The sequence below is a fragment of the Salmo salar genome, chromosome ssa22, assembly GCF_905237065.1.
Source record: "Salmo salar chromosome ssa22, Ssal_v3.1, whole genome shotgun sequence".
Taxonomy (NCBI): Eukaryota; Metazoa; Chordata; class Actinopteri; order Salmoniformes; family Salmonidae; genus Salmo; species Salmo salar.
Window position 1 is genome coordinate 12050091 of NC_059463.1, and position 27121 is coordinate 12077211.

General features: G+C 42.4%; 1 long non-coding RNA gene across 1 annotated transcript; it reads right to left on the reverse strand.

The window, feature by feature from the left end:
• Positions 1-572: 572 nt before the first annotated feature.
• Positions 573-19094, reverse strand: LOC106582785 (uncharacterized). Its single transcript, XR_001323386.2, has 2 exons — positions 19011-19094; positions 573-1214 (listed from the first exon to the last, which is right to left on the reverse strand). It is a non-coding gene; the product is annotated as an uncharacterized lncRNA (long non-coding RNA).
• Between the last annotated feature and the right edge of the window lie 8027 nt (positions 19095-27121).

Sequence of the window (27121 nt, forward strand, 5' to 3'; positions counted from 1 at the left end):
AGAGAGAAAGGAAGAGAGAAAGGGAGAGGATGAAGGAGGGAGGAGGGAGAGGGAGAAAGAGAGAGATGCGAGGAGAGGAGGAGGGATGGGAGAGAGAAAGGGAGAGAAGGAGGGAGAGAGAAAGGGGAGAGGGTGAAAAAAGGGGGAGGGAGAGAGAACAGAATGGGGGGATAAAGAGAAGGTAAAGAGAAAGAGAGAGGGGGGCAAAGAGAAGGAAAGAGGAGGAAGGGAGAGAGACAGAGATGAGCAGAGGGGTGATTGAGATGAGAGAGAGAGAGGATGTCCTGTCTGTGAGACTAATCGTTTTCCATTGACTGTGATGTATTGACAACAAGTGTCAATTGGTTGGCATTCAACTTTTCCCATTGAATGCAATGTATTGACATAATCTTCAACAGGTGACACTAATCTTTTCCCATTAAATGCAATGGATTGACATAAGTGTCAACCCTGTGGCAATCATCCTTTCTCATTGAATGCAATGTATTGACATAATCATCAACTGGTTGACACTTATCTTTTCCCATTGATTGTGATGTATTGACATATGAATTAACCTGGTGACACTCATCTTTTACCATTGATTGCAATGTATTAGCATAAGCGTAAATTGGTTGACACTCATTTTTTCCCCCTGAATGCAATTTATTGACAAATGGGTCATTTGTTTGATGCTTTTCCTTTCCCATTGACTGCAATGTATTGACATAAGCTTCAACCCTGTGACACTCATCTTTTCCCATTGACACTGCAAAGCCTGCTGGGAGCATGACCAGTTGACATAAGCGACAATTGGTTGAAGTTTAACCTTTTGTAAAAACATGACAATATGACGTTTTGATGCTCATAATGTTCTGGGTTATAAAGGTAAAAAAGTGTGCTAAGGAATGAGTATAGACACACACACACACACAATACTGATGAGCGGAACAGATACAATAGACATTTAAATGAAACATATTGAAATGAAAGATCTTCTCCTTATATCAGCTGAATCCACTGACAGCTTCTGCAATTTAGCAAAGTCATCCATATGATATTTTTCAACCTCCCTCTTTTCCTTCTGTGTGGAGCTCTCTCTGCTGTGGTCAACGACATCAGAAATACATCCAGAGGAAATGTGTGCAGAGCGCCCCAGTAGAGGCCTTATCAGTGAGAGGTGTTTGTGTGACAGCACTCGCTGGCCGGCACAAGGTTCCTCCAGGTCACTCTTTCTGGGACAAACAGAGAGAAAAAGACAAAAAGAGAGAATGAAAAAAACAGGGGACAGGAGGACAGGCAATAGAGAATGTAAATAGAGTGTTGGGTGTGATCACACAGCGAGCTACTTCTGTGATTTTCCCGGGGTTTTCTTTTCTGCTACTAATCCATAGACTGACAGAGGCCTGCCACACAAACCACACAAACCAATCATACTTTCAACCACTCAACAGATCCATGTATTTATGTGCTGGAAAGAACCTATGGAATCCCCTCAGAACACTGCTCCTCTCATTTTTCTCTGCCATTACACACACACACACACATAAATGTGAAAATTTGGAAAATAACCCCCCTCCTTTCCTTCCACTCTGAGATAGCAGGACATGTATAATTGCATTGTGCAACAGTGCGCACCTTAGAGGAAATAATTATCTACACAAAAAGAGCAATTACTAACCTGGCAGAGAGTTGTAGCAGATTTGAATGTGTCTGCCTGTAATATCTGCTCATACACTCCTCTTTGTTTATTTGTTTGACTGATGGTCGCTTTTGAAGGATACACAACCATAGGGGAGAGTGGGGTAAGTTAAGCCTTTTTTTACATTCGGCATCACTCTGTCAAGGGAAATATAGATATTTACATTTATTTCAGGATGTTGTGTATCCCTGTAAATAATCAGAATTCAGGTAAACATTACAGTTTTGAAAACACAGCTTGTCCAAAAAAAGTGAAGTAAGTTGAGCCGTGAGACAGGGTAAATTAAGCCTCCTACATACGTCTGTACTGAATTAAATATTACCTTTTTAAAACCATGTGTATCTTTATTTCCTAAACACAACTCAACACAATCACAATCGCTTTTTTTGCATTTGAATCATTTTAAGAATCTTTTAACAGAGGCTTAACACGTAACACTTTGTACTTTTTAAAACACTTTTAACATTGGCCAGGCCGTGTTGTTACCTCATATCCCAGCGGTAATGCTCAGCTTGCCATTGTCTCAACCATTGGCTCAACTTACCCCAAGGCAAACATTTTGACTACAGTATATCAGCCCACACAGCTACAAGGATGCACTTTCATGTTAGGTTTAGGATCTCAAGCTTATAAAGACCCCAACTAATGTATAGAACAATCATAAACGACCTACTTTGGTTTAGATACAAGCATCATGGAACCTTGAAGACAATAAATTCATTTGACATGGTGAAAATAATTTTTGGGGGATTTAACTTGCTTACCACTTTTTCCATGCGGATTCATTCTTCACAATGATTAATTTTGTGTATGGTTTCCTAGAAACAAGGGTGGCTCAACTTACCCCTTTTGCTCAACTTACCCCACTCTCCCCTACTTACAAATATCAACCTTTATTATGTCCATATGTAATGGGGTGGTTCAGTGAACCACATTTATGTGTTGAGTAACCTTAACTGATACCTGGGGTCTAACACCATCTTAGAACCTGGTGAACACAGTCTTTCAACCTTTGAACCTGGTAAATCAGGGTCAATTCCAATCAGTCAGTAACAAACACTTAAAGACATACGACATACTGGCATAAGTCTACAGCAACAGAGTAACTGATGCAAACATTCATGATGAAAGGGATTGAATTAAAAACTATTGTATGAAATAGTGTTAGAGCACAATATTGGAGTGAATGTATGGTGTTCCTAACCTTACACAAAAGCTTTATTATAATTCACAAATGACAGACGTCTGCTTCCTTTCAGTAGCTAATCTGCATTTTCGATTAGGTGATGTCATTTCAGTTCATTGAAGAGTTTGTGAATAAACGCTCTCCGGGGTAATTCATTTTCATCTGAAACGTCATGAAAAAAATTATAATTTGAACGATATGGACGCGAGAGTCAATGGTTTTGTCATTTGCATTACAAACCGTGGGTTCTGTGTCACAAGAAAATGAAAAGATGCATTAAGGTGCGCCAGGGAGTAAACTGTATCCAAGTCTTTGCCGATTCCGGGATATTGCTCTGTCAGAGAATGAATCACAATCTGCTCCATCCCTCCCTTTGAGAATATAGCCATCTATCAAAGCCTTCACTCATCCTGATCTCTCTCATATCACTCACTATTCGCGCACACCACTGTGCTACTCTCTTTTAGAACTTCAAAAATGTGAATTTGCTTGATTGTGTGGGGAAATTATTGAAGATCATAATTTTCCATATTCTTTGTGGGTATTTACAGGGCACTGTCCAACCTATCCATAGTCTGACTAAGCAACAATGAGGAGGATGACAACTTCTTAGAACTGTCAATGTTGCCTCTGCCTCATATACAAGGAGTTCTATGAATGTAGTTTTTCCCCTCTCTGTATCACTCTCAGTTCCACATAGTACATAGGCTAAAGGGGAATGGGAACAATACAGGCGGCATGGAAGGAGCCACTAAACCAGCGAAACCACACCAGATAGACTCAGCATTCAACGTTTGTCCAGGTCCCCAGTACGTCGGGAGATGCCTTCAATACAGCCCACTAGAGGCAACTTCAGCATGTATTACCATCTAGTAGGCTCGAGGCTTGCTAGGGCGTTTTGGCTCCGAGGATCGCGGGTTCAATCCCAGTGCTAGGCACTCATTAAAAATGTTTTCTGTTTTAACCTTATCCCTTACCTTAGTCAGACTTAATGCCTAAACTCAACCGTCAATCTTTTTATGCTTAACCGTCAAGTTTTGTCTGTTTTAACAACCTTAACCCTTACCTACTTTCACTTCACCCATAGACGTTTATCCCCCCCTGGACAAACGCTGAATTCTGAAGTGACACTGTGAAATCCTGTTGACTAAACAGGCATCCATTGCCTGCAGCAATGCCAACAACTGGTGCGTGCGTGGCACTGTCCATGTGGCCTTGGTGCTGAACCGTCGTCCGATCTTGCGGCGCTGTCCATGGTGCTGGATTGTTGTGCAGTGCGCGCATGTGTTCCTAGTGCTGAATTGTGGTCCGACCTTCATATATATCACTGTGCACTGCTGTCAAAGGCGCTGAAATGATTATTGAATTTGGAGAACCTACAGGTTAGTGATAGCAACACATTGGCTACGCGGAACAGCAGGCTAAGTCATGTTTCAAGACCTTGATGATTCATGGCCTGTGAAATGAAGATTAACATTTTTTATGATCTCATATTAACAGACTTGGAGTACAGTCATCCAACAAAAACACAACAGCTGACCACCTCTCTGTATGTCACTGTCTGTAATGCTCTGGGTTAAGCAGGGTCAATTATGCAATATGTTAGCATTGGATCATGAAATAGTCATGGATACATTGCACATGTTAAGTTTACATGTAACTCTCATCAATATTATTATTTAATGATGTGAACTGGTACGTCACTAAATTATGTTGAGTGCAGTGGCAGTCAGTGCCGTTTAAGATCAGGGAGGACGATCATTTTTTTATGAGCTTGGCCTTATTTCTATTACAGCATATTGGATGACTCTCATTCATATTCCATTCACTCAGCTTAATGTCACATTGATAGGTTTAGGCTACTACATGATACTCAAACTTTCCCTGTATCCATCATGAGGTTGCTACAACCTAGCCTATGAATGAACGTTTACAACGTAGGTGCACAGGTCGAGAGAAAAATATGAGTATTCAAGGTGAAAGACGGTGACACATTCAAAACTGCCTTGAACGCTCCTGCCTGCATCTAGCTGAACTAGGGTGTAATCATAAGTCCAACAGTAGCAAACGAGAGTTTCTGTTGGACAAATTCAGGTATGTTTATCCCCATTTCGTTAGATTTGTTTCCGTTCAATAATTTTTTTCAACAGAATCGGTGGAATGAATCACACCCAAACATAGTTCACCTTCACAGCAGCTCATTGTAGAATTCTTTCTCTCATCTACGCCCTCTCCTCCTCTTACCTTTTCCCTTCGCTTGTGGACTTCAGTGCACAACACATCAGCTGACTGTGACCATGCAAAAAAAACTTTCCAAACCAAATCTTTATATCATAACCTCTAACCGCTACACACAGCCTACATTGCTGTCACCATATTAGCTAACATCACAGTCAACATAGCTACTATGACTAACACGTTAGTAAACCTGCTACAATCGTGCAGTACAGTGTACAGTCAGCAAGCAGTTTAGTAGTTACACCGGCAAGCCCCCGGTGGCAATAAATAAAAAAAACATTCGCTAGCTAAGTGAAAGTGAAAGAGCAAAAAAATACAATGAAATATAACTAGCTCTATCTCTCTCTTGCTTCTTCGTAATTTGTACAGAAATGAATTTGTTCAAAACTGTTCAACTATTGTCTTTCTCTCTCTTTGAGTCAACTACTCACCACATGTTATGCACTGCAGTGCTAGCTAGCTGTAGCTTATGCTTTCAGTACTAGATTCATTCTCTGATTCTTTGATTGGGTGAACAACATGTCAGTTCATGCTGCAAGAGCTCTGATAGGTTGGAGGACGTCCTCCGGAAGGTTTGATAATTACTGTGTAAGTCTATGGAAGGGGACTGGAACCATGAGCCTCCTAGGTTTTATATTGAAGTCCCAGAAGAGGATGGAAACTAGCTGTCCTCCTGCTACTCCATAGAGCTACCCTACAGAGTGCTGTTGAGACTACTGTAGGCCTTCATTTCAGAACAGTGTGTTTTAATAAATTATTTGGTGACATGAATATATTTAGTAAAGTCTTACTTAAAAAGGATACATTTTTTTGTCTCACTATTTTTTTTTAAATGAAATTCACTGAGGAGGATGGTCCTCCCCTTCCTCAGAGGAGGAGCCTCCACTGGTTAAGTACCACGTACGTCCATCGCATTAAAAGTTTGACCTTTTAACAATGAAAAACTTTGACTGGTTTTTAGGTACTTTTTTCCATCTGAGCTGTGTTCATTTCCAGACATCATTAACCAAAATATGATTTTATCCAAATTAGATATTCCAAAATCTGATTTGTTGATTAAATACTTCTTAACCTCTAACTATTGCTGAGTACATGTGTGCACTGTCTGAGTGCCAATGCTATACGCCTGAGTTATTGTGTTTGTGTGTATGCCTCCATGCCTGCTCCTTCCTAACTGGGTTTGCAGAGGTAAATTGAGTGTATGACTGCATATAATTTACTCTGAGAACAGACCCATTTCCCTCTGCCTGCCTGCTTGTCAAACTAATTCAATGCAACAGTAGCAGCACAAAATCCATACCAGTACATTTCACCTCAAGAAGGAAACTGGTTGCCTGGTAACCCAACACAACCACAGTTGGTTACCCCAACACACCTTAACCACATAACTAACCCAAACATGGCTGTGGAGTCTAAGTCAAAATAACAACCAGGCTGGATAACACATAGCCAATGTGGCTAATGCCTGGGCTAGCCATCTCATTTGGCCGGTATTGGCAGGACGACACACTGGCTGTCACTGTGATGAATTCTGCTTATTTGATGTGAATCTCCAGCAGGGTCAGAGTTCACCGTTAGATCAGCCACAGCAGTTAGACCTCAATACTCTGATATGATCCATGCACCATTTCCAAAAGTAACAACCTGGCTTTAATACATAACAATCCCTTCACACACCATTAAACTGGCCTCAGTGTTCATGTCATTATCGATTCTCAAAGGCTACATGGGCTGTGAACGTTCCAGATGCCCTTCAGAGATAACAGTCCACATCACTCTTATTATGGGCTGTGATGCTTAGAGAAGGCTTTCCTCTGTACAATGGTAAATCAATCATAATCATATTCATCTCATCCTACGTTTACACTAACCAAAACGGATTTTTAGTAATGACATACTTGTCATGTGACAACCTTCACAGCTATTTGCTTAGGTTTAGTTTCAGTTGAGTTTATTCATGCTGTACATAATGGCAGCTAAGCACTGAATTGCTGTGCACAGTACTACCGTAATGTTTTAGCTAATACTGAGATGTAATTACACTATCCTTTAGATGGGACATCAGCCAAAGATTCTGTTGAAAAAACATTGGAGATCTAAGTAGTGAGGCTTCGTGTTCCAATTCGTCCTTCCCAGATCTGGTTCGGCGGTATTTCACTATGGCATTAAACGAGCTGTATATTTCAGCTTGGCCTTAAGAGCAGTATCAAGGTGCACATCAGGAGAGGGGAAGTGACAGAAATGCTGTGATCCTCATTAATATTCACTGAAGAGACTAAGGTTTAGCAAAACATTATCACCGCTGATGAACTGCAGGTCACAGCAAGACCGGGGATTTTCCATGCGTTTTGATCCTGTGTTTGATTTTACAAGCATGTTAACTCTAGATATGGTGTCTCGCCGAGGCAGTAATTATTGGTAATGAGTCTAATTGTGCGGAGTGAGGCTAATGGTTGTGTCTGACTCTACCATATCCTAACAACACTCCCCTGAACCAGTACCATAGTATTATGGTGGTGTAGCAGATGGCTAAGTTACCATCGTTACTGCCTTCCTGAGACATGAAGTAGTGCTTCCCCTGATCGCTAACACATTGGCTTGTAGAGTATGTTCTGGCGTGGTGTGGGTTCGAATCCCAGGTCCGCGGGGGCTGGGTTGGACCGCATTATACATACCCCTAAGCCATGAGAGTTCCCTGTAGGGTTATCTGATTCAAGGCCACTATAACAGGATTGCCCTCTGATAAGAGGGCTGTTGTCTCAGACCATATCAGTACCTTTGAGACATCAACAAACATCTTGGGGTCAGAGACATATACAGTTGAAGTCGGAAGTTTACACACACCTTAGCCAAATACATTTAAACTCAGGCTTTCACAATTCCTGACATTTAATCCTAGTAAAAATTCCCTGTCTTAGGTCAGTTAGAATCACCACTTTATTTGAAGAATGTGAAATGTCAGAATAATAGTAGAGAGAATGATTTACTTCAGCTTTTTATTTCTTTCATCACATTCCCAGTGGGTCAGAAGTTTACATACACCTAATTAGTATTTGGTAGCATTGCCTTTAAATTGTTTAACTTGGGTCAAACGTTTCGGGTAGCCTTCCACAAGCTTCCCACAATAAGTTGGGTGAATTTTGGCCCATTCCTCCTGACAGAGCTCTTGTAACTGAGTCAGGTTTGTAGGCCTCCTTGCTCGCATACGCAAAATGATTTGTGTCACGCACAAAGTAGATGTCCTAACCGACTTGCCAAAACTATAGTTTGTTAACAAGAAATGTGTGGAGTGGTTGAAAAACGAGTTTTAATGACTCCAACCTAAGTGTATGTAAACTTCCGACTTCAACTGTAGATGTGTTATTATATGGCTCTACATGGGGTGTGTCAAGTTCAAAGGATGAAACACTTGATAGATGTGCTTGGTCAGAGATTCCAGAATTGGGCCTGGTCGGTAATCGACCAATAAACAGCATAAAGGGAGACGCTCCAGCCTCTAACTAATGTTTTTCTCCTGTTCCACTAACCAGAGTGACGCTCTGTTTGCCCTCATCACGCCTCAGCTCAAGTCCTGCCTGCCCATCGACATTATGGACAATTTCCCTTATAGATGTCCCACATTACTCTTGTGGGCAATGAGCCAACTAATAGTCAATGAAGGCATGTCATACAGATAATGGCCTCTCAGGGTATCACCAATAGACTATTAGATAATACTAATATTACCTGCAACCACAAGACAAATGTCTGCAGATAGCTTCCAAAAGCTGGCGTTTGAGTCACAGCTAGGGCCAAAAGGAATTGTAGTTCAGTCAGTCAATACACTTCTAAGTCAATGGTGTGTGTGTGTGTGTGTGTGTGTGTGTGTGTGTGTGTGTGTGTGTGTGTGTGTGTGTGTGTGTGTGTGTGTGTGTGTGTGTGTGTGTGTGTGTGTGTGTGTGTGTGTGTGTGTGTGTGTGTGTGTAAGTGATGTAGCAAATTGTCCATTTGCGGTATATCCGATGGGCTCAGGGATATCATTAGTCACAGCGTGCTCCCTCTCATTAAATGGCCCAGTCGCCATGGCAGCCTCACAAAGGCCAGCCCCTCCCCCCAGCGCATGGAGAGTGACAGGCCAATTAGAGCAGGGCGCAGTGACATGCAGTCTGCCGTGATTACAGCTCTAAGGAGAGGAGAGCCACGCAGAGGAAAACCATGCACCAGCATGCCTCTCTACAGATCCCTCTGTCTCCCTCCAAACAAGCACAGTGACTGTCGGTGTGCCGGCCAGACCCTGGAGGCTGGAGGTTATGTCTGCTGAGAGAGTAAGCCGGGCACCCTCATCCTTCTATTAACACTCCCCACCTGTCTGCTGCCATCAGGAGAGTTTAAGTAGGTTGTAATTAACTATAATACCCAAAACACGCTGTGAAGCAGATCCTGTAGGTAAGTGGGTAACTGTCAAATTTTAGGAGAATTGTGGCTTTTGGCGATAGAGGCACCAAATTTCACACACAGATAGGGAAAGTCCTTAGAAGTGTTTTAGCTATAGAGGCATGGCAGATTGTTTATATTACCCCCCTGGCGGCCATTTTATTTTTTATTTTTAAGGACTTCAGGAGATGTTCCCAGTGGTTCTGTTTCACCTGTGAGGTGGCCATTTTGTTGTGTCCATGGAGACAGACGAGGAGAGTGAAAAGACCCCTCGAATCAGACCAATGAGGAGATGACCACAGAGAATATTTCACATAGTCATTCCTACTCATGCAGATTTTTCCTCTCACACACTGGACACTATAAAAACCTAAAACAGACACACCTAAGCGCTGACACGCTCACACACACATAGACAGCAGAGCAGAGGGCAGCTCCTCCGTGGCTATTCTGAAGCAGGAGAGGAGAGTTAAACGGCACTTTAAGTTTTTTTTTGTGGGCCACAAAAGAGAAACGAGGAGAAAAGAAAAGAACATTCTGTCTGGGTAGATGGAGCCATTGGTCTTTCTCTGCGTACATCTTTGTGTTTCTGGGTAAACGGTTCAGTGCTTTTTGATAATAAAAAACACAGAAAAAAATATATCATTTTCTCCAGGCAATGCTCTGCTCACAGTGACCCCAACACAAACAAGGATGCCGAACAAAAAGCTGGGAATTCAAAATCTATCTTACATTTGCACTGAGTGTTCCTTAAGAAGAAAGCTGCATCCATTTGCCAATTCTTCTCTGTTACTTATAAGTAAAGAGCGGTATTATTTTCCCTTTACCCTGAGGACATGGGGGAGGGAGGGAGGGGAGATATGGAATGCAGTAACTGAGTAATGAGTTAATAGCTGGTAAATTATCTGTGCGGAGGGAGAGGGAGAAAAGAAACGGAAGTAAAGCTATAAGCAGTGTATTTATTTTCTGATAGTTATCTTTAGTCACACAACATTAACCTCAAAGAATAGGGGGGGGGCGTAAAAGTTATACACATAAACATTGCACACACTTGCAAATAGAAACACACTTAACCACACACACAAGCACAAACACATCAACATAAAATAATCTGATACCAGACACAATGGCACCTGTGCTGCTTGTTGTAATTTCTGTCACGACTTGAGGAAAAACATCTTTCTCTCTTTCTCCCCCTCTGTTTGCATCTCTCTCTCTCTCTCTCTCTTTACCTCTGTATCTCTTTCGCTCTACCTCTGTAGCTCTCTCTCTGTATCTCTCTCTCTTTCGCCGCCTCTCTCTCTGGGCTCTATTTTAACAAACCTAACGCAATTGTAAATATTAGAGCTGGCGGTAGAGTTATAGGTTCAGGGGTGTGTCAGATTCTTTTTCCTATTTTCACAACAGAAATTGTGGGAGCAGTAGCTGGCAGTGGCGCGAAAGGGCTGGGTTTGGAAGAATAAACAAGTTGGGGGTGTGTCGACTGTTGGCCCCCCCATTGGCCAATCAGAACCTGCTCCATGGTTAAATATGTGGTTGCTTCAAGTTGTGTATTTACGGTCCTTTATGTATTGCGTTGTCATCAACTCCAATTCGAATGTTAGTCCGTTATAGTCTAGTTCGTTAAATAGCCTGCCCCATATTTGCTAAATACTGTATATTGAACATTGTTCTAATTGAAAGAGAGAGGAGAAAGATTGGGTTGAAGGGTAAGGGGTGAAGTTGTGACTGTATCAAAGCCACAAGAGCAGCAGAGAAAAGCTGTTAGCGGGAGCGCACTGTGCCTTAATCGATTGTGAACCGTGCTGCAGAGCACAGCCAATCACAAGGGATCCCAGAGACTTCTCTGGGTTAAAGCACTTACACGCTGTCTGCCGCCCGATCAGGGAAAGGAGAGAAGGAGAAGAGTGAAAGAGACAGAGGCAGAAAAAACAAAGAGATGGAGAGAAAGAGGGCGTTGGAGAAGATTTAGGCTCAGCTATTCTATTTGAGTGACCTTGACTTGAGAGAGAGCTGGTTTGGGTTCCAAGCTCAGATTGTGTGTGTGTGTGTGTGTGTGTGTGTGTGTGTGTGTGTGTGTGTGTGTGTGTGTGGGGTGTGGGTGTGGGTGTGGGGGGGGGTTGTGCAGTCGACATCAGAATAGTCCAACTCAGAGATTACCTCTGAGAAACCTCATGTCACACTGTCTAAAACAGAAACGCCTCATGAAAGTTCATTACATTGAATTCTAAACATGAAATAAGATAAAGGAGAGATCTGAAACCTACTGAGGCTATTTCTGGGTTGACAACCAATAGGCTATTAATGACAAGCAGCCAGCCTAAGAGCCAGACAGACAGCACTCAAACACACAGCTGCAGAGCAGCGCCTTCAGAAACAAGACACTATCTTCTTCTGACACATTCCATTTACATTTCTCTGTCTCTTCCTCTATATCCTGCTCCTTTCTAGTTGTAAAACCCAACATGGAGGTGGTACTTCCTGACGGAGTAAAGTTGTGACACTGATGGGAGAAATCCCATTAGTCTTGCTCGACTGGGTTCACCTTTTAGAACCATCCCAGTGTTGTTATGAGCGGGAAAGAAAAGATGGGATGCCAGATTAACACATCAGGCTCTGTGTTGATATTAGGAGAGAAGGCAAAGAGAGAGAGAGCGCTCCATAGGGAGATAGAAGAGGGTTTGAATATCCCCCAATGGCAATGTGATATTCCTGTCATCTTAGAGAGGGTGTAGATTTCAACAAGTAATACCATGTATTGGTATACTGTCACGCACTTAAACAAACATGATTCCTAGTGAATGTAAAAAGCAATAGAGCCACAATAGGCATATACCATCAATCATGGAGCACACTCAGACAAGTTGGTTGATGCCAACTTGACGATAACACAGGGTAAACACTACCTCTTTGGTGGAGTATGCAGGGTATTTTTCCCATGGAATGCCATGCTACGCTGCACCTTCCACAAGGATCTGAAGTGCCATAAAAAAGGGCCTAATCACAGCTTCAAGTGTGAGTGTGGTTCTGGTCAAGGGTATGCGGTCAATAAGCAGAACTGCCCATTTAAAATGGTTGTCGGTTGTCTAGGAAACAGGTGCAGAAATCAAGTATCTGTATGGTGGCTGGGTAGAGCAGCCTGGGAGGGAGCCCTTTAGAACAACAGCAAGGAGACAGAATGTCACATAGTCAAACACAGGAGCCCCCAACATAACAGTCTCTAGCAGAACCACTGCATCACTGATAACAAAATCAGACCATTATAGAGATGTTTATGCTCCACATAAGAGACAGCAGTGGGCTCAAATTGTAGAACGCAGTTCCTACATTTAAATGTATCTATATTTTTCAAACAAAACTACACTACATTTTATCTCTGTGATCCTGAATATGACAAATCAGAGCAAGATTCCTGAATGTAGGTACATTATTTACCTTCAGAGGTGAATGTATCAAACCAGTTGCCGTGATAAAAGTGTTTTGTTGTTGTGCACTCTCCTCAAACAACAGCATGGTGTTTTTGTTGTTGTAATCGCTAGGGTTAGGGACACCGATCCCATAGAGGTTAAAAATGTTTGATTTTAAAAGTACATTGAAAACTAGATCTCTATTGAAATTATGAGAATAACAGTTCCAGGCTATAACCTCTTTCTACTAATTCATCAGGTATATACTTCACAACATATAGTACGAGTAACATATGGCTGATGTTTGCTTTTGGGTATTAACATCTGTTTTTGCTAGGGGGCCATCAACAATTGTTTTTTAAATTGGAGTCTCAACTTACTGTTGAGAGTTAGAATAGTAGAATTCATGGGTTGCATGTTTCTTCACAATATTGTTTTTTATACGTTCGTGTCGGACTGATGCCCGACTGAGCATTCTGCTCAATGCATCGTCAATGAGCGCTGATGAAGATTTCATCAAAAGTGCATTACAGTGGCTTGAAAATACTATGACATTCAAAAGGAGGCAAATAATTAGTATGAAAACCTTTTGTCATCATTTTGATGTTGCCAGATTGACTTTAGATGCAGTATAACGTTAGCTAGCTAGCTAAGATTGAGGGGAGGCCACCGTATTTTAGCTAGCTAACGTTAGCATTGCTAGCTACTGTATTTCTGATGAACTTTGCTAGCTAATGACAACATTGCCATCCCGTCCAAATCTCGCTTAGGGCCCCCAAAAAGCTAGGATGAGCACCAATACTAATGCTTCGACATTGCTCGTCCTAATATTTCTATGTTTCTTAATTCCATTCTTTTACCTTTAAATTTGTGTGTATTGTTAGATATTAATGCACTGTTGGAGCTAGGAACACAAGCATTTCACTACACCCACAATAACATCTGCTAAATATGTGTATGCGACCAATAACATTTGATTTGATTTGGAAGAAGAGGAAGAATACGTTATTGTACATCTTCTTAGAAGTACAAAGAAGTTTTCGGAAGTGCTTTGATCGGTCACATAAGAAGCCTTTCTGGAGGCTTTCCATTTGGACTGGCATCCATTTTGACCCTTTTGACATGATGACAAAGCCAACATTTCACGGTATTTGCTGCACAATCCACAATAAAAAATAGACTCAAAAACTATATCTGAGCTCTAAATATATGAACTCTAAATAAAATGTGTAACAATCTTGATCCATGCGATAACATGTTGATATATTGTGGGTATATGAAAGACAGAGGCGGCTAATAAATCACACAGCCATGACTGGCAACCAAAATGGCTGGGAAAAAAGTAAGTATGGACCTCGCCCAGGCAGCACTACTGAGAGAGACTGTCCACCTGCAGGAAACATCAGCACCCAGTTCCACCTGTTGGGTTACATTAACTACTACTGCCCCCTGGTGTGAAAATAGGAGTGGACCGAGATGTGTACCTGCTGGGATGGTGCACCTCGAGTAAGAATATGGAGAGAGAATAAACTTTTCACAGTCATAAGCATCATGTAAATGAAATAGAATGATAATCTCAGTCATCACTGATGAATTGACAGCGCTATATATTTTTATGTTGGGTTAGGGTTACACATAAATACTGTAGCACCAATTCTCTGTCATTAAATTGGAGCTTGAAGCTTCAATTGAATACTAATGAAAGAACAGTTACAACAGAGCAATATTTTCATCCATCAATCACAACTTTCTGCCAGGGCTTTTGAGAGATGTTTTTTGGTTTTATACTGACACTCACTTTCCTTCTTTAGACATATTGGCTTCAATGGGGAGACACACGTTCACGATAACGTTTTCATCTAAAACATGAATGTTTTATCACCCCCTAACTCTTTCATGGGAAAATAGATATGGCTGCTCACCCAGGAGGAACTTACATTATATTTACTGTACAGCTGAACTAACAGTTCTTCTATCTGGAAAAGGCTGACATTCCCCTGAGTTTCATGTCCCTGTAGTGACAGGGAGACATGTCAGCACTTCCAGAAATTACCATGCTGCCTACTCCATCCTTCCCATCCTCTCCCAACCCCACTCTCACTCGCACAGGTCAGCTATCATGAGGACGACAGTGAAACATCCATACCCAAGCCATTGCTAAGACGATGGCAACGTCCCAGAACAATGTGTACCTTTCCGCCGACAACCTGGTCCTCAACCTTCAAGATGACTCTTTTAACAATCTATCACTGGGAAAGAAGTCGGCTTTTGAGAAGCCTTTAGCATTCCACCTGTCTGAGGCTACATCTACTGCTAAGACCAGGATGTGTTAGCTAGGATTTCTAGTAAAACTAATTGCATCCTTGTAGGCTAATGTCTCCCCCTCCGTCTCTCTCACACACACAGACGTACATGAATTGGGTCTTATATTCTCAAGGCAGCAACAGTAGATGAATTGAGTGCTGGTGCTGTGCGAGAGATGCAGATACACTGGGTCCGATTAGATCCTTGTAACTTTACAGAGTGGCGTGTGGCGTGGACGTCTTGCCGTAGAGCTGGTGTTGCTGAACTGTGAAGGGGAGATAGCCCACGGGCATGACTTGGACGGGGACGTTTCAAATCCAATTGTGTCGCCATGATCCTGTCCCAGCCTGGCCTCGCTATCAGAGCAGATAACGTTCTCAAGTAAAGGTTACAATGTAACCGTGACATTTCTGTTGAGACTGAACAATAAGCGTTCCTGGGATTCCTGGACTAATACTCAATGTATATAAGGATATGTGTTCATGTGTGTATTGTGTGTGTGCAAGTGTGTGTGTGTTTTTAATTAAATGAAATGGTACATTTTGTACAATGTAAAATGTGTGTGTCAATGGTTACTGTACTCCATAAAAGTCATAATTACTATACAAGACCATGAAAACCTAAACAGCTTTGCTCTCTGCTACTACAAAAAAAACTATTTGTGCTCTAAAAAGGGATTTTTCTCTCAGAGTCATGTTTGGAGGGTCTTCAAGTTAATTAAAAGCACAAGGCAAGCTGAATCTCCAAGAAGGAAATCAGAAATATGATAAGACAGACAATATTTGACTGAATTGTGTATAAAAGAGGATGAGTATAGAATTATGCAAATAGATATTTTTCTAATATCTCTCTCATCTTCTCTCTTCCTCTCTGTCCCTGGTTGGAGCTGAATCCGCTTGTGGGTTGAGATCAATGAGTTCTTTAAAAGACAGAGCATACGTATTATAGGAAGCAGTAGGGATGTTACAGAGCTGTTTACATGTTAGAATCACATTTGGCAGCGATTACAGCTGTGAGTCCTTCTGGGTAAGCCTCTAAGAGCTTTGCACACCGGGATTGTACAATATTTTCCCATTATTCTTTTCAACATTCTTCAAACTCTGTCAAATTGGTTGTTGAACATTGCTAGACAACCATTTTCAAGTCTTGCCATAGACTGTAACTCGGCCACTCAGGAACATCCACTGTTTTCTTGGTTAGCAACTCCAGGGTAGATTGTCCTGCTGAAAGACGAATTCATCTGTCTGGTGGAAAGCAGTCTGAACCAGGTTTTCCTCTCTGTGCTTAGCTCCATTCCGTTTCTTATTTATCCTGAAAAACGTCCCAGTCCTTAACAATTACAAGATTACCCATAACATGATGCAGCCACCACTATGCTTGAAAATATGGGGAGTGGTACTCAGTAATGTGTTGTATTAGATTTGCCCCGAACATAACACTTTGCATTCAGGACAAAAAGTAAATTGCTTTGCCACATTTTTTGCATTGTTACTTTAGTGCTTAATTTAGTGCTTTGTTTCAAACAGGATGCATGTTTTGGAATATTTTTTATTCTATACAGGCTTCCTTCTTTTCACTCTGTCAATTAGGTTAGTATTGTAGAGTAACTACAATGTTGTTAATCCATCCTCAGCCATTAAACTCTGTAACTGTTTTAAAGTCACCATTGGCCTCATGGTGAAATCCCTGAGCGGTTTCCTTCCTCTCCAGCAACTGAGTTAGGAAGGACGCCTGTATCTTTGTAGTGACTGGGTGTATTGATACACCATCCAAAGTGTAATTAATAACTTCACCATGCTCAAAGGGATTTCAGTGTCTGCTTTAAAATGTTTACCCATCTACCAAAAGGCTCCGTACTTTGCAAGGCATTGGAAAACCTCCCTGCTCTTTGTGGTTGAATCTGTGTTTGAAATTAAATTCACTGCTCGACTGAGGGACCTTAAAGATAATTGTATGTGTGGGGTACAGAGATAAGGTAATCATTCAAAAATTATGTGAGTTGTTAAGCACATTTTTACTCCTGAACTTATTTAGGCTTGCCATAATTTCCTCTTCTTTTTTTTCTTCTTAATTAGTAAAAATGTCTAAAAAGAAAATTCCACGTTGACATTATGGGGTAATGTGTGTAAGCCAGTGACACAAAAAAATATATATATTATTTATTCAGTCTGTAGCGCAACAAACTGTTGAAAAAGTCAAGGGGTGTGAATATTTTCTGAATATAGGATGAAAATGTAAGGTTCTGCATTTCTTTTCTTGTGTTCTTTTTCTTTGTGTTCTGGAACGTAGCCATGTCTTTCATTTTTGTTCATTGATTTCACCTGTGTATGTTTCTCACCTGGTCTCATCAGCTCCCTATTTAGTTCAATTCTTTCTTTTTGTATGGTTGTGAGGTATTGTTTGACCTTTGCCTGCGACCACGATTCCGACCTTCTGTGAAGGCGAAATAAACATCTGCAGCGCTCTGGGCGGGAATCTACACCTTGATCTCCCTGAGTATTCATTACAGAAACATATATACTATAGTTTCTATGTGGAATTTAACACAATTTCAACGTATACATAGTTTTGGTGATTATGTTGAAATTAGATTGATGTAACAACCGATTAGTCATCTTACGTCAATGTATTTAAGTTTTACCCTGATGACTTTTTGCAAATCCAAATGTGTTCTCCACGTAGATTCTACATCACAATAGGTTGACAAATTATGTGGAAACAACATTTATTCAACCAGTGTGTGCAAATTGCCATCTAAATGCTCCCAAAATTTGTCAGGTTGATATTAATGTTCAGAGACTGTTTTGAAAAAGAAACACAAAACACTTGGCAATGTCAGTCATCTTACAATCGTTTAAATACGTGGCATTTTCAGGCCTATGTGACTAGAGACTGAGGGTAAGATATCCACCACTCTATATTCTTCCAACTTTGTAGTAAATTACAAGCCGTTATTATTATTATTCTTCACTGGCTCCCATCTAAAATCCAATCAGCATTTCCTTATGGTGAGGTGACCAGCATGTCAGTCCTTTACATTGTGCCATCACCGAGAGCCTCCTCTCTTACCAAAAGCATTTCTCTTCTGAGATCCACTTCATTACCCAGACTAATATGGAGAAAAATGTTTATTCAAATGAGCTTAGATCAAAATGCAGCAGAAAAATGATCTGCTTACAAAAATAAATTACATTTAAATTAATTACAAAATAAATGACTCTTTGGCTGAACGGCCAACGGGTTAAATGAAGGCTTAAACTGGAGTTATTTTTTTATTCATTTATTTACTTATATATGTATTTATTCACGCCATCCATTACTCACCTAGTGTCATCAGTTTGTGTCCATGGAAACCGTGTAATTACGTTTTATGGAGAGCAAAATTCTAATGAGACCTTTTGTGAGCGATTGATTGGTGGTGGCTAAGAAGAGATGGCACATTGTGATCACTTGATTGGCCACTGCTAAGAGGAAAGAGTTTCTATTAGCAATTGATTGGCTGTTGTTATTTTCCACCTGAAGAAGTACCAGCCACACACTGTAATTGTGTGACTTTAGTTGAAGCCACCTGTGTGTGTGTGTGTGTGTGTGTGTGTGTGTGTGTGTGTGTGTGTGTGTGTGTGTGTGTGTGTGTGTGTGTGTGTGTGTGTGTGTGTTTCTACAGATTGACATGGACTATTGACTATGAAACAGCTGGTGCCAATCCCTATCACCTCCTCCCTCCCCGAACTAATTGATAAAGACACCCCAGAACTAGACACAAAAGGAAATTGACACTTACCTTCAAGGCGCCGTTCGACCGTGAACCTCTCCACGGATGGACATCTGACTCTTCGCAGCTCCTCGACCGCTGTCCCTCTCTGCTGATTGCCTGTGGGAAAACTACTCTGTTACATTGCTCTCTATAGCACTACTAAAGGAAAGTGCTTATTCTAATGTGTGAATGTGATTCCAAGTTGTAGATCAGTACATGCTTTAATTGTATGTTTGTGGTCCTCCGCGTCTACAGAGGACACGGCCGACGCAGCTGTGAAAAGCTGTCTACACTACAGCGTGGACTCCCGTCAGGGAGTCAAATCAAGTCAACTCAAATGTTACTTGTGCGGAATGCAACTGGTGTAGACTTAACCTTGACATGCTTGCAAGCCCTTCCCAACTATGCAGAGTTTAAAAATAAAATGGTAACACGAGAAATAAAATACACAAGAATGGAGCTACAGTATATACAGGAAGTACCAGTACCAGATCAATGTGGAGCTATATACAGGAAGTACCAGTACCAGCTCAATGTGGAGCTATATACAGGGAGTACCAGTACCAGATCAATGTGGAGCTATATACAGGGAGTACCAGTACCAGATCAATGTGGAGCTATATACAGGAAGTACCAGATCAATGTAAGGCTATATACAGGAAGTACCAGTACCAGATCAATGTGAGGCTATATACCGGGAGTACCAGTACCAGATCAATGTGGAGCCAAATACAGGAAGTACCAGTACCAGATCAATGTGGAACTATATACAGGAAGTACCAGTACCAGATCAATGTGGTGCTATATACAGGAAGTACCAGTACCAGATCAATGTGGAGCTATATACCGGGAGTACCAGTACCAGATCAATGTGGAGCTATATACAGCGAGTACCAGTACCAGATCAATGTGGAGCTATATACAGGGAGTACCAGTACCAGATCAATGTGGAACTATATACAGGGAGTACCAGATCAATGTGCAGAGGTATGAGGTATTTGAGATAGATATGTACATGAAGGCAGGGTAAAATAAAGAATAGAATAGCAGCAGCAAATGATGAGTGGAAAAGTGTGTGTGTGTAACGTGTTTGTTGTGTATATGTTTGGCGTTGGCGTGTCAATATAGTGTGTTTGAGTGTATATATGGTGTGCATATTTAGTCTAGTTAGTGTGCATAGGGTCAGTGCAAGAGAGTCAGTGCAGATAATCGGGTACCATGCATTTACTATTTAGCAGTCTTATGGCTTGGGGTAGCTCTCGGAGCCTGTTGGTCCGAGAGCCGATACTTCGGTACCATTTGCTGGAAGGTAGCAGAGTGAACAGTCTATGGCTTGGGTGGCTGTAGTCATTGGCAATTTTTCAGGCCTGGATAGCAGGGAGCTCGGCCCCAGTGATGTACTGGGCTGTCCGCACCACCCTCTGTAGCGCTTTGCAGTCAAGTGTGGTGCATTTTCCATACCAAGCGGTGATGAAGCCAGTCAAGATCCTCTTGATGGTGCAGCTGTAGAACTTTTTGAGGATCCAAGGGCCCATGCCAAATCTTTTCAGCCTCCTGAGGGGGAAGAGGCACGGCCGTGCCCTCATCACGACTCTGCGGGGGGGTGGCCCATGGCCCATGTTAAGTCCTTAGTGATGTGGACACCAAGGTACTTGAAGTTCTTGACCTACTCCATCAGCCCTGTCGATGTGGATGGGAGTGTGCTCTCCCCTCTTTCTCCTATAGTCCACTATCAGCTCCTTGGTCTCACTGACATTGAGGGAGAGGTTTCTGTCCTGGCACCACACTGCTAAGTCTCTGACCTCTCTGTAGGCTGTCTCATCGCTGTCTGTGATCAAGCCTAGTACATCATGTCATCAGCAACACTTGATGATGGTGTTGTAATCGTGCATGGCCACGTAGTCGTGTGTGAACAGGGAGTACAGGAGGGGACTAGGCACACACCCCTGAGGAGCCTCTGTGTTGAGGGTCAGCGAGGCGGAGGTCTTGTTGACTACCCTCACCACCTGGGGCCGGCCCGTCAGGAAGTCCAGGATCCAGTTGCAGAGGGAGGGGTTCTGTCCCAGGGTCCGTAGCTTGGTGATGAGCTTGGAGGAGACTGTTATTGAACGCGGAGCTGTAGTCTATGACCAGCATTCTCACATAGTTATTTATCCTCTTGTCCAGGTGGGAGAGGGCAGTGTGAAGTGCAATTGAGATTGCGTCATCTGTGGATCTGTTGGGGCGGTAAGTGAATTGGAGTGGGTCCAGGGTGTCTGGGATGATGGTGTTGATGTGAGTCATGACCAATCTTTCAAAGCACTTCATAATTACAGATGTGTGTGCTACAGGGCGATAATCCTTTAGGCAGGTTACCTTGGAGCCCTTGGGAACAGGGACAATGGTGGTCAACTTGAAACATTTTGGGATTACAGACTGGGACAAGGAGAGATTGAAAATGTCTGAAGACAATTCCCAGCCACATACGATGAGTGTCAGAGTCGGTGTAATACGGCCCAGTACATCACAGGGGCCAAGCTTCCTGCCATCCAGGATCTCTACACTAGGCGGTGTCAGAGGAAGGCCCAAAATATTGTAAAAGACTCCGGCCACCCACGTCATAGACTGCTTTCTCTTCTACCGCACGGCAAGCGGTACAGGAGTGCCAAGTCTAGGTCCAAAAGGCTCCTTAACAGCTTCTACCCCCAACCCATAAGACTGCTGAACAATGAATCAAATGGCTACTCGGAATATTTGAATTGACCCCCCCACAGTACCCTCTGTATATTGCCTCGTTATTGATATTTATTGCGTTACTTGAATTTTTCTTTAGTTTATTTAGTAAATATTTTCTTAACTCTCATTTTCTTAACTGCATTGTTGGTTAGGGCTTGTAAGTAAGCATTTCACAGTAAGGTCCACACCTGTTGTGTTCGGCGCATCTGACACATACATTTTTATTTGAATAGGATTCCACCTTCCTCCTAAATTGTCCTTTCGCATGTTTGATGTGTCGTCGGAGGTTGTAGCGGGCTTTTTTGTATGCGTCCATGTCTGTGTCACTTTCCTCGTAAGCGATAGCATTAGCCCGGCGTGGATCTTCATGGTTTTTGGTTTAGATACGTTCTTATAGTCACTGGGGGGATGACATTTATGCACTTATTGATGAAGCCTGTGACTGTTGTGGTAAACTCCTCAGTGCTATCGGATGAATCCTGGAACATATCCCAGTCTGTACTAAAAAAACTGTCCTGTAGACTTGTCTGCTTCGTCCGACCATTTCCATATTGAGTGCATCACTGGTACTTCCTGTTTGAGCTTTTGTTTCTAAACAGGAAGCAGGAGAATGGAGTCATGGTCACATTTGCCGAAGGGAGGACGAGGGAGGGCCTTGTATGTGTTTTTGTGGGTAGAATAAAAGTGGTTGAGAGTTTTAGCGCCCCCTAGTGGCGCAGAAGACGTGTTTGTAGAAGTGAGGTAGGACTATTTTAAGTCTCCCCGTGTTAAAGTCTCCACCCACCAGAAACGCTGATTCTGGGTGGGCAGTTTCTTGCTTGTTTATGGCGCTATACAGTTCATTGAGTGCCAAAGTGGTGTTGGCTTGTGGAGGGATGTAGACATCAGTAATAATTACGGATGAGAACTCGGTTGGTAGATAAAAGGGTCTGCAGCTTACCATGAGTTATTCTATATCAGGTGAGCAAACGCTTGAGATTTCCTTCATTGCAAAGCAGCAAACCAGTTGTTATTTATAAAAAAAATAACAACTTAGGTAGAGCCGAGTGGGGACAGTAGGGCCCATCCATTGACTGCCAAATTAGCCATTGAGTACCGTACCAGCCAGCGACTAACGAATCCCTGCTCAGGAAGTAGAGCCATATGAACCCTGCTCAGGTAGAGTTGAACGAATGAACGAACATCAACCAACGCTCTGTGAGTGAACTAACTGCTGTGTTAGTTTTTTTCCTGTGCTCATAGTATAGCTTATGGTCCCTAACTCATAGTCTCCTTAAACAGTTCTAACTGGGCGCTTAGTAGTTTTAAAACCCTTTCCTGCAAGCGAATGACCAAAGCACCCTCTGGTGGCCTCATGGGTGGAATGTTATTAATATTCTTTATAATTTCATAATCAACTTTTTGCATTTTTTTACACAGACAATCCAGTGTTTCCATGTCAAATGGTTTTGCTATATTTCAGTCTTCTGTGATGTATATAAAGTGTAATATTGGGATGCAAACTCAAAATAAAAAAGTAAATCTATATCTGACATGGTACAGGTGTTGTGTTTTTTTAAAGCCCATAACCATGTGTGTGAGGAGTATAATTTTGTTTCAAAGTAGATTTAAGACTACCAAGAAACTCTGTGTGACCCTGATTTAGCCCACTGCAGTAAAAGGTTAGACAGAACTAATCAAACAAATGCTTTTTAAGCTATTGTCACTATTGTACAATCTGAACTTGTTATAAAGAACCTTTGATTGTACTTTCCCTGTCTCTGTGGTTGTTTGCCTTGGCATCTTCAAATTCTGCTTTTGACATTTTGGCCTAGTCGGCAGGATCCCACCTGCGAACACACTGCTTGGACATTTGGAACAATCAAAAGTCAAGGACACCCCCAGGCTGTAGATAGCCATATTTATACTACACAGGTAGTCATGCCATGGTTCATGGTAGCCACTTGGGTCCCCAAGTTTGGAGATGAGCAAAAACTGCGGTGGAGGTAATGTTGCAAACACAAAGGCTTACGTTACAGCACAGCAGCAGGTGGACTTTATTTATACAGCGTTAGGGCAATGCCGAGCGACAAGTAATGTTGTTCAAAACAAGAGTGGGCTAATGGAAAAACATACTAATAGCACTACAACCTGAGCCCGCAGTAACTGCCAAACGAGAGCAAGACGTAGCTGAACTTAGGCTAGCAGAGCCTTACCTTGTAAATCCCAAACCTAACCCAGACAAACTAGTGATTCGGTACTTTCACCAGATAAACCGAGGTCAACCACCAGACAGGTACCGAGACACTTAGAATCGTGGTCGGGGCCCTATTTAAAGGGGGGGGTCACAAATGACACTGACACTTGCTAAAGTAGACTGTCATTCTGCCTTATATTATCAGCAGGTTTATTATATTACTTATCAGCATGTCGTATTATTTGACCATCAACCCCTAATTTACAAGTGCCTTTCACTCATGTGTGCTGTGTTATTTACAGCGATTGCCGTCACTTAACTCCTTACATTCTCACTTGTGAAATTCAATTGAATTGCATGAACTATTTGCTCGCCATTGGACGGTGTGCTGTGATTCTACAGATTGCCATGGACTTTTGACTATGAGACAGCTGTTGCCAATCCCTATTACCTCTTCCCTCCCTGAACTAATTGCTAAACACGCTCCAGAACTAAACACAAAAGGAAACGGACACTTACATTCAAGGACGCCGTTCGACCGGGAACCCCTCCACAGACAGACATCTGACTCCTCGCTGCTCCTCGACCCCTGTCTCTCTCCGCTGATCCCCTGTGGGGAAAAAGACTCCATTACAACGCTCTCTATAGAACTCTAAAAGGAAAGTGCTTATTTCAAACGTGTGCTTGTGACTCCCATTGTAGATCAGTACATACTGTAATTGTATGTTTGTTGTCCCCCATGGCTACAGACATTGGGGACACGGCCAACGCAGCTGCGAGAGGCTATCTCCGATACAACACAGCCGGCCCGGCTTGGAGTGGGGGAGAAGAGACCTCAGCAGCTTACCATGGACTACCGAACTAGTCATCAACTACTGTACCAGCCAGAGGTTAACAAATCCCAGCTCGGGAAGAAGAGCCAAATGAATCCTGCTCGGGTAGAGCCACATGAATGAACGAACCCTGCTGGGGGAGAGCAAAACGAACTAACATCAACCAACTCTCTGTGAGTGAAGCAGGTGCTGTTAGTTTTGCCCTGTGTCATAGTGTATGCTCATGGTCCTAACTCCTAGTCTCCTTAAACATTTCTAACTGGGTACTTAGTAGTTTTAAGATATTGTCACTATTGTAAAATCTGAACTTGTAATAAAGAACCTTTGTTTGTACTTTGCCTGTCTCTGTGGTTGCTGTGGGATCTTAGAATTCTGCTTTTGACGTGTGTGTGGTTTTCACTGTGCTCTAATGGGGTCTGGCAGGGTGGAGGGGTTGAGCAGAGCTGCTCATCGGAGGATAAGTCACATGTGACAGTCTGTCAGGACACCTCTCATCAGGACACATACTGCAGAGACAGCAAATCCTCAACACACACACACACACACACACACACATATATATACACAACTACATACACAGGCAGGCACACACACAAACCCATATGCACACACCTGCACATACGCACACGCCTCTCACATCAAACCCCAAAGAGGGCATTCATTTATCTTCATGAATAAAGAAAATGAATATCTTGAAACAGTCTGCATTTAGCCGTTGGGTTGATATGACATGCATAACAGCCAGATAGGATTTGTCTGCCATTCAGAGAGTCAGCTGTTAGACAAACAGCTTCAGTGAAGGGAGCGCCATCTCAGAGAAATAGGACATTGTGACCTGTCCCGCAACGCTTTCCCTCCCTTTCACTGTCTCTCTCGCTCTCTGTCCTGATGTCATTTACTTACATTTCATGGATATATGAGATTGGAGTGTCTGTCAGAGAACATGTTGTGTGACAGTCTCCACAACTACCTCGGCCTGTGTCAAAGAAACATGTACTATATCAGTGTACATAGGAACAGGAGTGCTCATAGGTTTTGATTTTGTAAAACAATCACAAATAGTGCATAGGCCTGCTGTGCAAATCCAGTATCATTTTGAATGACATTCGCACAGATCATTGGAGCCAGTGTGGTCACAGTTGGTATACAGTGCAACCACATCAAACAGCTTCTGATTTCTCATGCCCGCCCATGATGAAAATCAATGATCAATGGACAAAAACATAGGCTTGCTCACTTATATATGGGACAACAAATCTTTGCAGCGATATAGAGGAACATCAGATATCTATGGAGCCTGATCAGAGTCTTGATTCTTTTGAAGGACACGGACAGAGAGTGTGAAAAACTGCTTATTATACCAAGAGCCCCCGAGACAATCTCTAGACCAAGCGACAGTGGAGGGGAGGGGAGGAAAAAGGAGATGTGACCGCAGAGAGGTGACAGAGCGAGACACCAAAATGAACAAACGTGGAGATGAGAGATGGAGAGCCAGAGCCCGGCTCACTGGAACTAGCAGACGGGTTAGTCGGTGGAAGAAAGAGGGCCACTTGTTCAGGGAGCTGTTTGCAGCAGGAACCAGATAAATGTTCAGTGGCCAGTCATTATAGCTTATCTTCCTGTGGGCTGCTCTATCCAGTCTTGGAGGAAGACATGATGAGAAAATATAATAACCACAAGTTGCATTGCAATTGTTATTATGACTGTTATAACATTAAGTAGCTCTCGTCTGTTTACTTATTATTGTGTAATTACACAATATAATGCGTGTTTAAAGTCAGTGGTGTCTAAAACGACAGTCCTAATGATTCTAAAGGTTCATAGTTGAGCACAGTATCCATATATGGGAATAAGATTGTGTGGAATCGGCAGCCTTTGGATATCTCTCTCCTACTTTGATAAAATACCTCATATCTGTTCCTCATTTCCCCCAATCCAGTCTGCTGTGATAAAGAGGGAAGTGGGAAACAGTGGGCCTTATGGGAGTCTGTTTCTCCACTCCGCCCATCTTCCAGGGAGCAAGCCGAATTACAGCCAACCACACGGCTTCGGAGCAGCAGCTATCCGATGAGACAGTCTTACATGTTGCGTGGAAATCAACCAAGGTCATCGGGGTCGTCACATGTTCCTAAAATGAGGCTCAGACTGTGGCTGTCGTTGTCGGTTAGTTCAATACAGTGGATAAGCACAAAAACGTAGCGCTTTGAAATTGAGGCATGAAATTACCCATACGTTGTTGTGGGCCAATTATCTTTGGTAAAGAGCCACTTAACCCACTCTGTGCTATAGTGACCAGTATTAGCTGCAGTACGTGTAAAGCATTGTAAACTCTTGTTTTAGTTGGATTATTCCATACCGCCACCTTGTGGTCACAGACCTGCAACAGAATACCCAGAGAATCCTGTCAGGACTCA